The sequence below is a fragment of the Ursus arctos genome, unplaced genomic scaffold, assembly GCF_023065955.2.
Source record: "Ursus arctos isolate Adak ecotype North America unplaced genomic scaffold, UrsArc2.0 scaffold_15, whole genome shotgun sequence".
Taxonomy (NCBI): Eukaryota; Metazoa; Chordata; class Mammalia; order Carnivora; family Ursidae; genus Ursus; species Ursus arctos.
In genome coordinates, this window is record NW_026622819.1 from 46,267,428 (window position 1) to 46,278,750 (window position 11,323).

Here is an 11,323-nt window from a genome sequence, read left to right on the forward strand (position 1 = left end):
TTCCTCCCAAGGACGCACTGACGCTCCATTTCTAGGCGCGGTCCATCACAGGCTCCGGAGCCGTGGAGGGCGGGCTGGACATACTGCGGCACTGGGTCCTGGGCTGCCAGGAATGCGAACCCCGGGCTCCGGCAGTCTCCACGCTTGGAGAAAGACCTCAAGCCTGATGCTACAAACTGGTGACCCGAAGACTATATTTGGCCCACAGAGGTACTTTGTACCATGGTGTTTAAAAATTCATTTCTTAATTAATGGCCAAGGATTTAGAAATCGAGAGAGCCCGTGGGAGAATTCAGCTTTTCAGCTTTGTTATGGGATCCAGTGAGATGGCCATCCACGGCCTGTACCAGCCAGCGCCCTCAGAGCGTGCCCTCTCAAGCCTGCCGCTGCACTGCTCCAGCCCTGTCTGCAGAAGGCCTTGGCTAGACGAGCCCCTTGCTTTAGACTCTGCCCCACCTGCATGAACACAGCTCCTTCCTGTCACTGGGCCTCCGCACGCGCTGTCCCCTGGCCTATTTCCTGAAATTCACCTTTTCCATAAAACGGTTGTACCATATGATCTGTAATAGCCCTCCTAGCTTTTCCATGCCGTGCACTGGAGTTCAATTAGGCAACAAGAGGAGTTCTCTGAAGGGAAACACTCATTTCTAGACACGCACTTTGCTCTTATTCTCCGGCTTTATATACTTAGAGGGAAAAATATTGAGCCCCACCTTGACCACTGCCAAAAGTGAGGGACAAATTCTGAAATGCCTCACAAAGAAGTAGGTCATACCTTATATTTATTTGGGAGGCAAAATACGTCATGACTAGTTTTGTTATACTCTGAGACTCAGCCAAAGCCCAGCAGGTCAGTGGTAAGGATTTTTCTGATTTAATTCAATCCTACCACAGTTTTTATCCACTTACAGAGGCTAACGGGACATGACTCAATAATCTAAGAATGAAAACACCCAGGATTGTGCAATCAGGTGGAGAGACAGGTACGTAAGCAACTAGTAAAACTGGGCAGAAGGATGTAAATGGTAAATATATAATCAGACTGTGTCACTCTTCCCCTTACAACACTCCCATGGCTGTCTCAGAAAAAACAAAACAAAAGCACTCATTTCCTACCTAGATTTACAAAGTCCCGCATGGTGATCCGGCCCCTGCCCACCTCTCAGATTTCTGCTGTGTCTCTCGCTCCTCCCACAGGGCTCCAGCTATTTGGGGTTCTTTCAAATGTGTCCCCACATTAGGCTTTCGCCCCTAGTGGTGCCCTCTGCCTTGATTTCCATTCCTTCACCCCATCTGTTTCAGATTTCTCCTTTTCTTCTCAACCCCTGCTTAAATGTCACCTTCTCAGACATCCCTCCGGTCCCTCTGTCTAAAGTAGCCAACGAGTCACTCCACTACACTATTCAGTTCTCTATGCAGCATTTATTCCCTTGTTTTCCTTGACTCTGTGTGTGTGTGTGTGTGTGTGTGTGTGTGTGTGTGTCTGTTGTCCGTCCCCCCTTTCTCTTGTACTGCTAGAACTTTCCATGAAGATGGGGTTATTCCAGCTCAGGGATGTTGTACAACACAGTAGCTGCTAGCCACATCTGACTACTGAGCATTGGAAATGTAACTAGTACAACTGAGAAGGTAAAAAAAATTTTAACTTAATTTAATTTTAATTGGTTTAAATAGCCATGCATGGCTACGGTTTGGAAAGTACTCAGTTCTGGACCATAATCTCCTCTAAGACAGTATTCCTGAAACATTGTAAGGGATCCAATTAGTATTGATTAAATAAGCGAATGGAAGCACAAAGCATGGGGGGAGAGCATTCATTGACTCGGGTAGGAGGAGGGGGGACAGGAGGGAGTGGCAGAAAAATCCCTTAAAAAAGTGACATGTGAGGTTCATTGTCAGAAAATGGGGGAAAGGCAGAGGGTGTTTAAGTGGAAGAAATAATGAGCAAGAGCCACGATAGGGACACAGAACCAAGGCACAGAGATGTCCACGGACTGTACAATTTTGTAGGACTGAATTTTCTGGCAAGTCCATCTCCATGACAACCTCTATTGTGTTCTAAAGGCTCCCCAACAGCATAGTGTTGTTCTGTTTTGTTTTTAATTTGAACTAAACAACCTCCATGAATCACTAGTCTTTAGTGCCAACTTTGTGACCCCTGAAGGCTGCACCCCGAGTTGAGGGGTAAGGCTCAATGGGTGACAATGCTCAGGCACCAAACACGAACTTCCAGCTGCTTACTTTCCCTGAGAAGGAGCGCCACCACAGGGGCACCAAAGGGACGGCATCCGGCTTACCTTCGAGAAGGGCTCTGCAGCTGCTAAGTTGAGAAGCATGAAGACCTGTCAGGAGACTTTTGTAGCATGTCAGGAGAGAGGAAGGGATGAGAGCAGATAGTTCAGGCTCTGGATGTTTACAAAGCAGAGCAAACAGGATTTCCTACAGGATATGAGGTGTAGAAACTTAAACATGACTCCAAGGGATTTTGGCCTGAACAACTGGACGAACTGGAAGGGCCACCAACAGACACAGGGGAAGCTGCATGTGATGCGGGTTTGGGAAGGAACAGTCTGGATTTTGAAAGTGTTGAGTTTCAGGGGGAGGCTGTTGGAGTTCAGGAGGCAGGTCTAGGACAAAGATACATATTTGGGAATCATTGGTACAGAAATGGTACTTTAAAGCCAGGAACCTAGACGAGAGACTCAAGGGAATGTTTGCGGCAAAGGACTAGGTCCGGGGGCCTTCCCCAGAAGGCTGGAGTGGAAGAGGCACCAGCACTGACAGAGAAGCAGGGCTGGGAGGTAGGAGGAAAAGCAAAAGGTAAATGGGATCCTGGAAGTCAAGTGAAACAAATGCACCCAGCGAAGAGGCAATGATCACGCAGCCAACGTTGCAAAGTCAAGGGGTGAGATTTGGCCACCTGGGAATCACTGGTGACCTTGACAAAAGCGGCTATGGGGAAGGGTGGCTGAGTGACCGTTTACTTTCCCGATGTATGTTACACCTCAGAGAAAGACGTTCGCAAGGAAAGGGAAAATCAAGAGAGAGTTGGAGGCAGCGAACTCTTTCAGGGAGTTTTACAGGGAAAAGAAATGGAAGAGGGAGTTGGGGAGCATGGTCAAGAGAATGATTTTGAAAATGACAAAAATAGCAGCAGGGTTTGTATGATATGGAGATGATCCAGAGGAGGAAGAAAAATGGACTTGGGAGAAGAAAAATGTGTGGAGTAATGGAGGGATGAGATCCAGTGCCCAAGCTGGGGATTTCACTTCCACATGACCGGGGCGACACATCGGTAAGAACAAATGGACGAGGGACTAATGTAGGACCATCCGGCAGCAGGAAAGTTTCCCCGGAGGTGGGGGCATAAAAATGAGACCAGCCCAGGAGGCTGGCGGTGGTCTCCAGCTACCTGCAGGCACAGGCCACGGGGGAGGGGTGGAGACTCCACAGTGGAGTATTTTTTTATTTTAATCTTCTCCAGTCTCTCTCCCACTCTCTCTCAATAATCTCTCCCCCACCTTAAAAGCATTCAATGGCTTCCCAATGCCAAAGTCCAAATTCTGAAAACTGCCTACCTTCCCAAGCTGACCACACCCTTCCACCCCAAGCCTCACAAAACTCCAACCAAACTAAACTGTTTGTATCTGCTAAATATTGTAAGCCCAATAGTTTGACTCAGAAGAGACTATGATGAAACCTGCAAGTCAGAAGCCAATATGAGGCTCCTCCTCGACCGATCATGACACTTTATACAACTAGTTATCTTTTACAATTTACAAATGTTTTTACTTTACAAATCACAAAAGTCAATAAGCCAAACTGCTAATGTAGCTATGCTCTAGACACATTCCCATTTCCATATTATATAACACCCATTTCACAGACAAGGGAAGGCTCAGCAAAGGTGCGTGTTGACTCTAAGGTCACACAGCCTTCAAGTAAGCCTGAATGAATATGGCTTCCTCCAACGTTACATCTTTTCTCTCACTGATGTTGCCCAGGAAAAGCATAAACAACTCAGACTGTATAAATCCATCATTCTATTTGAATGAGCACCTACCTCCCAAGAAATGCAAACATTTATTTAATTTTATGTGAATTTCCCCTAGTTCATCTTGGCTCAATCATCACTGTCCTAATATCCCATATCAGACTGAAAAAGGTCAAGCAGCAAAGCTTTTGGTTTCCAGAGGACTTACGGACCGGCAAGCTCGGGGCGGTTCTCCAGCTTCTCTGGTGGTCTGTCACTGACCCTCCCTCAAAGGATTTTACGGAGAAAGACAACTTTCTCCCAGCATTCCGTTCTTTATCTCTTTACCACACCCGTGTCTTTGAAAGTTAAGTTTCTCCAGTCTCCCAATCTTTTCTGGGGAATTGATCTATTTACTAAGTCACACAGATCACGAGGAGATGTTAGTGTGCTGGAACAGTACGTGTTCTCTGCTAGGACCTTTTTAAAAGATTCAGCACAGATCTTGATGTTAGGTCAGGCTCCAGGCCTGGAAAGCCGTATAGACTTTGAGACTGCTTACACATGAAGGGACCTTAAATGGGGGCCAAACCCCTCCATCTACAGATGAATAAAACGAAGAATAAAAAGAGGAAGAGTGTGGGACCCACAGAGGTCACTCAGGGTAGATGCAGCAGCGAAAGCCAGGTTTGTCTGCTCTACTGTTATTGTCACTCAACAAACATCGTTTCACCAAGTATTGATTGAGCAATGGAACACTCTAAGCACAGAAAGTGAATCTCCAGTCTCTACCCTCGGAAGTTTAGGTAAACACGCTGCCCCCTTTCCTAAGAAAGAGGGAGAGCTGTACTATGGTCCAACAGAATTTATATATTCATCTTTCCGATGTTAATAACATGCCGATTGAGACTCAGAGCTTTGAAGTCATGCATGTAGGGCAAGAATGTCGGAAAGCCGGATGGGAGCCAAGCTCCAGCTCACACAGCTAGGGGGCACAATTTGTAGAAAGCAGAATGTTTCCCCAAGACATTATGAGATTACAGGCCTTTTTTTCCTGCCTGAAGCTAAAACAATGTTATCTACTTAAAAACAATGACATCATAGATTTGCTTTGGATTAAAACTTTCAGTTTTCACCTGTGTCTTGCTGCATAATCACATGATCCTGAGACGTTTCATCCACATCCATTTGCGGGCAGATGGGGGATCAAAGACAGGTAACAGCCTTGGGCTTTTGTCAGATAGGGTTAGGGTAGTTTTCAAAAGGACTCCCCAAACCAAGACCATTGCAGGACTCCGGCACCAAATTAACCTGCCTGTGCTAGTAGCAATTAGGCAAAACATACACCAAGTTCTGTCGAAACCCCTGGCAAGGCACTGTGTTGGCGGTGGGCATGGAGACTTTCAATAATGTGCACAACACCCTCTGCTCATTCATGATTTACTTTGATAGAGTGTCAACATTTTATTGGAACACTCACAAAGAACTGTTTCCAAGAAATATTAAGTGGAAAAAAACCTCACACAACAATCTATTTCATAGAAACCCATTTTTGTAAAAACACTGCGGCCAAATGACAACATACGTGTATGTGTGCGTATCTACACGGCAGAGTCGTGGCAAAGGAGATGGGGACCCCCACCCAACATGTTCAGAGCGTCCTCTCTGGTAGGGAGGCAAGCAGAGACAAGGGGGACTTTCAGTTGAAGGCTATGTATGTATCATTGCAGTTTTTAATTTTTATTTATTTATTTATTTATTTATTTGAGGGAGAGAGAACAAGCAGGAGCCAGGAGGGAGAGGTGGTAGCAGAGGGAGAAGCAGATGCCCCGCTGAGCAGGGAGCCTGAAAGGGGCTCCATCCCAGGACCCCAAGGTCATGACCTGAGCCAAAGGTAGATGCTTAACCAACTGAGCCATCCAGGCGCTCTCATTTCAGTATTTTAAAACAAGAATGTACCAATGTACTGCTTATAGAATGTCTGTAAAATGTTTTAACTAAAGAAAAATAAAAAAAAAAATCAAGCGAGTCCCCAAACTGTATGTTCTTACAAAAGCGGAAGTCTTTTGCATTCGTGTAACATACTTTTCACAACCTAATTACAACCATCCTTTTCTCTATCCCAGATGGAAAAGAAAGCAACTTACATTGTCTAAAGCCGCATTCAGACATCACCAAGCACCTAGAAAGCTGGCAGATTATGAAATAATGCTTTAATCAACATACAAGCGTTTATACTGTAGAGCACATGTTTTTCTACAAAACAGAAAATACATCAGGTCACTCTGTTTACTCGGGGGTCTGCCGTTAGAATCTATGACACTTGTGTCACCATGCATTCACGAACTGATATTGATGGAGCACCTGCCGTGTGCCAGGCCATCTTTACTCTCTGAGAGTCACTTGGAATTTTACAGAGTTAAATTAAGGAAGTGGTAGAGACAAGGACTAGACTAGGAAGGAAAGAGGGGAAACAAAATGAAGACATCACCAAAAAATGCTTCTCCGTATTATTCAGCATCTGGTCGGCCGGTCTGCTATATGCTTATGGTTTTTCATTGTCATCGGTTCCTTGGCTATGGGGCTGCCCTGATAAACTCTGACTTCCTCGAAGGAAAAACGTACAGATCTTTGTCTCTGGGGCGCCTGTGCCGTGGCCTGAGTTTGCAACAGAACAGGCAGAGATTCGTTCTGTCCGTCAGTCTACAAACGCTTATCTGGTGCCGCCTAGGAGCCAAGCACTGTACTAGGCATCCGGGCTAGGAGATGAAGGATAGACTATTTTATGGTTGAGCATTGGGGAAGACAAATCACACACAACCAATGTAAACAAATAAGGGAATCTCCACCTCAAATAAACTATGTAGGAAGTAAACTAGACTGAAGCTAGGCAGGTGGGGACTTTAGATCGGGTGGTCAGGGAAGCCGTCACAGGACATTTAACCAGGAAAGATGAGGAAGGCAGATCTGCAAATGGTCTGAGAGAAGGATTCCAAACAGAGGGAACAAGTCCACTGAAAAGGCGCTGGAACCAGAAAGAACTTGCTTTGTTCTGGAAGCAGCAAGGTGACCAGCGTGGCTGAAATAGAGTGAATAAGAAGAGGTTGGTGAGGTCAGAAAACATCCAGTCCCATGAGAAGCTGTTGAAAGGTTTTAAATAACAGAGCAACTGAACCTGTTTGATGACTTTAAAAAAGAAAAACAAAATACTTGGGCTGCTATGTAAGGAGAATGGATTCCTAGGAGAGCAAAAGTGGAATGAGGGATACCAACAGGAAGCTCTTCCTGGGATGGATGAGTGGGTGCATGGATGGAATGAAGGAAGAAAAGGAGGAAGAGAGGGAGGGAGGAAGGGAGGGACAGAGGAGGGAGGGAAGGAAGGAAGAAGAGAGAGAAGGAAGGAAATGAATGAATGAATGAATAACTGTGATTACAAAGGAACAGGCCTATGAGAGTCTCTTGGCCTGTGTACTTTTAGCTTAAACTGGTTCTTAAGTCAAATTTCAAAAAACAAAAATTATTTTGAGATAAAGGAACATTGCTGGAGTAAATAGTTTTCTAAAATGACTGCCTTGAGAAAGATAATATCCAATTAGCAATACAATGATTTGGCATATCTATTTAAAAATATATTGTTCTATAGTCATAATACTTGAAACACAATCATAACTTTTGATACTACAATTCCATATCTAGAACTTCATGCCTTGGAAGTACACAAGTACACATAGGTTTTCGTACAAAGGATGCTCCTTGCAGCCTTATTTGAAATGGAAAAGAAACTAAATATCTATGGATGGGGAAATGATTTAATAGATTATTCACATTTGTTCTACTTAATACTACACAGTTATCTCAATGAGTGCTTTTGTCCCATATAATCTGACATGGACCAATGGCCTTCTACAAACAGTGGAGAAAGTAAGTTGCAATGTGTGTCTTTATGTGTGCATGAGAGAGAATAGGGAATGGTCTAGAACTTTACTAATACTGTAGCCACTAGCCACGTGTGGCTATAGAGAACTTAAAATGTGACTAGTCAGAAATGAGATGTGCTCTAAATAAAAAATACTCACAGGATTTTGAGGCATAAAATGGGGGGTAAGGAACTCGTCAATGATGTTTCTATTTATTCTACATAAAAATAATACTCTAGATGGTTGAGTGTAAAAAAAAACCTATTAAAAATTAATTTCACCTGTGTCTTCTTACGTTTTTTAACACAGCTAGTAGAAATTTTTTTTTTAAGATTTTTATTTATTTATATATTTATTTGACATAGACAGCCAGCAAGAGAGGGAACACAAGCAGGGGGAGTGGGAGAGGAAGAAGCAGGCTCCCAGCGGAGGAGCCTGATGTGGGGCTCGATCCCATAATGCTGGGATCACGCCCTGAGCCGAAGGCAGACGCTTAACCGCTGTGCCACCCAGGCGCCCCTGTTAGTAGAAATTTTTAAATTATCTATGTGGCTGTCATCGTACTTCTACTATATGGTGCTGGCAGAAAAGAACGAAGCAATAACACTGATTATTCCTGGGGAGTGGGATTGGGGAGAAATTTTGTTAAGGAGGACAGGGAATAGGGACATTGACCTTTAACCTAAACTCTATTATATTTATCAAAAAGCCTTTAATTTAAAATTTTAAAAATCAATAACAGAATTCCAAAGTCTGTAGTTAATGGTATTATAGCAATGCTAATGTCTTAGTTTGGCAAATGTACCATGGTTACATTAGCTGTTAACATTAGAGGAAACTGGTGGAAACTGAGGAACAGGAACTCTCCATACTATCATTGTGATTTTTCTGTAAACCCTAAAGTATTTCAAAATAAAAAGTTAAAAAGCAAGAATAAGGGAAACAAGCAATCTAACAAGATCTGTGTCTTCCACTTCATAGAAATTCTTACTTAGTTTCAATGTACTGTAAGGCTCCAAATCGGCTGTCCCACTCGGAGTGCCCCTTGTATACACATTCACTCAAAAACAGTTACCTAAGATAGCATCATATTTCTTAGTTTTTACCTGAGATTCCATTAGTTTGGATAACTCTTTTCTCCCATGGTGATCAGAAGCTATTTAGCTGCTGTTTATATAATAGGAATTTTTGTTGAAATTGGAGGGTTGCTGGACAGAATGATGGAAGGCACTGCTCTCCCCAAGAACCTTCCAGAGACCCAGGTAGCTGGAAACTTTTAAGCTCCTTCCCCTTGGATCCCTACTTTAACTGTCAGATTCAACCAATACTAAGGTCAAGAGCATTTGCTAAGACACAGTGGTAAACTCTGGGATAAAGAAATGAATCAAAAAAATCTATATCATAATATAGCTATATATATTAGAGTATATAGTCTATTTGTTACAATATAACAAAACTGTGGAAAACAACCTTCCCCTACATTTATACAGTTGTTACTTTTTACCGAAGTGTTTTCTGAACAAGAACTAAATTCAGCACACAATTGATCAGTAATGGCAAATGAAACTACAAGTAAAGTTTAAAACAGAGGAGATATAGATGTATGGATTATAGATATTTCACAGCTGACCAGAAGAAGGCAAAACCTTCACTGGAGTATAAAATATTTCTGTTTTACATGAACTAGGTTTAAAATGAATGAGAAAGTACAAACACAAAATGTAGATATTACAAAGGACAATGTATCCACTTACTACAAAACAGGTCGCCAGTACAGAATATAAAACTATAATGAAATATTTTCCAAAGGCGACCCACCCACAAGACAATTACGTTAAAACAATGTGCACATTTAAACAGATGTCCCACTGCCACCACACATGAATAGCTTAAATAATCATTAAAAAAAAACCCAACTCACTGCTTTCTCTGGAAAAGGAGAGTCACACCATAAGCAGAAGGAATTCGAACAAGAATTCACAAAAGATTATCACTGCTAAGAGTAAATGAGTGACTTGGAATGACCTCTATAATTGGGGTCACCATTACTGAAGAAATGACACAGAGGACCTACGAGCCTGAAACATTTCTGAGTCACACTGCTTCTCAGAACAGATTTTCCAGGGAAAATGGACTAAAATCTGAGCCCTCCTCAAGCTTGAGAACCTTTCAGCCAAATGATCCAGCTGCTCCTTTCCTTTTCCCCCACTTCCCAACTGAATTCCAGAAAAGGACGGTGGAAAAAATCTCAAAAATTCTGCTCTAGGTCATCTATTTACACTTATCTCCAGAAGGATCCAGACTTTCTGAATAGAAACTGGAGACAAGACGGTGTTCAGCTTAATTTTTCAAATTTATATTTAAATGAAAATTAAGTTTAAATGAGAATAGGCATAGGGAGGACCCACAACTCAACTAAGGGGGGACTGAACTGGTTGGAACTTCTGCCTCGGGAATTCCAAATCTAGAAGTGATATGCAGATAAAACATGGTCTTACCATGGTTTTCAGTCTCAAAAGATCAAGGAGACCCTCTTGTGCTGTGAGTGCCCTATGGAAGAAAAATCCTAAGATACTTCTAAGAGCAAGCCACACATTCAATCTTATTCCACTGTTTTTAATTGAGTGACTGCTTATCTCCTGGGCTTTTTGTAACAGTCTTGTAGGATACTTCTGTTTGTTCCCATTTCTGCCAACTTCGCCCTTCCAAATAACTGACATAGAATAGATCCTACTCTGAAAACCAGGATTCCAGTCCTGGCTAACTGCCAGCCTTGACCTTGAATCTAACTTATCCTGATCTTCATTTCTTCCTATGATCAGGAAGGAAGACAGGAAAACATTGCTATAATGTTTAAATCTAATTTTCTATTACAAAAGAAAATAAGTCAAACAATTATAAAAGCACATAAAAGGAAAACGTCTGTCTCGACCATTTGCCTCCGTGGGGTAGCCATTTTAATTTTGGTATATTCTTCCCGATTTTTTTAAGGCAAAAGAAAAAATTAGCATCAACTTCATACATTGTTCCAGAACTTTTTTTCCTCTTTTTTTTAGCAATATAGCGCTCTCCTCTGACAAGTAACGTAAGCTCCATGAGAGTAGGGACTTTGTCTATTTCCCTCACTGCTATATTTCTGGGGACAAGAACAGTGCCCGGCACAAAGCAGGTACCAATAAATGCTCACTGAGTGAATGAATGGAATGAACCCTCCTTAGATCAAATACACGTTCTGTGTGATCAGGGACATAGGTCTGTCTATTTGGTCTCTCCCTCTGGTCTCAGCACCAGAGTCCCTGGCATATAGTAGACTTTTAAATATTCATTGAATTAGGAAAACAGCTCAATGAGGAAACCACTTAATTCTTTCTAACTGCACCAGCATGTTGACATCACAATAACTGACTATTCCCCAGGTGATGAAAAAATCTCT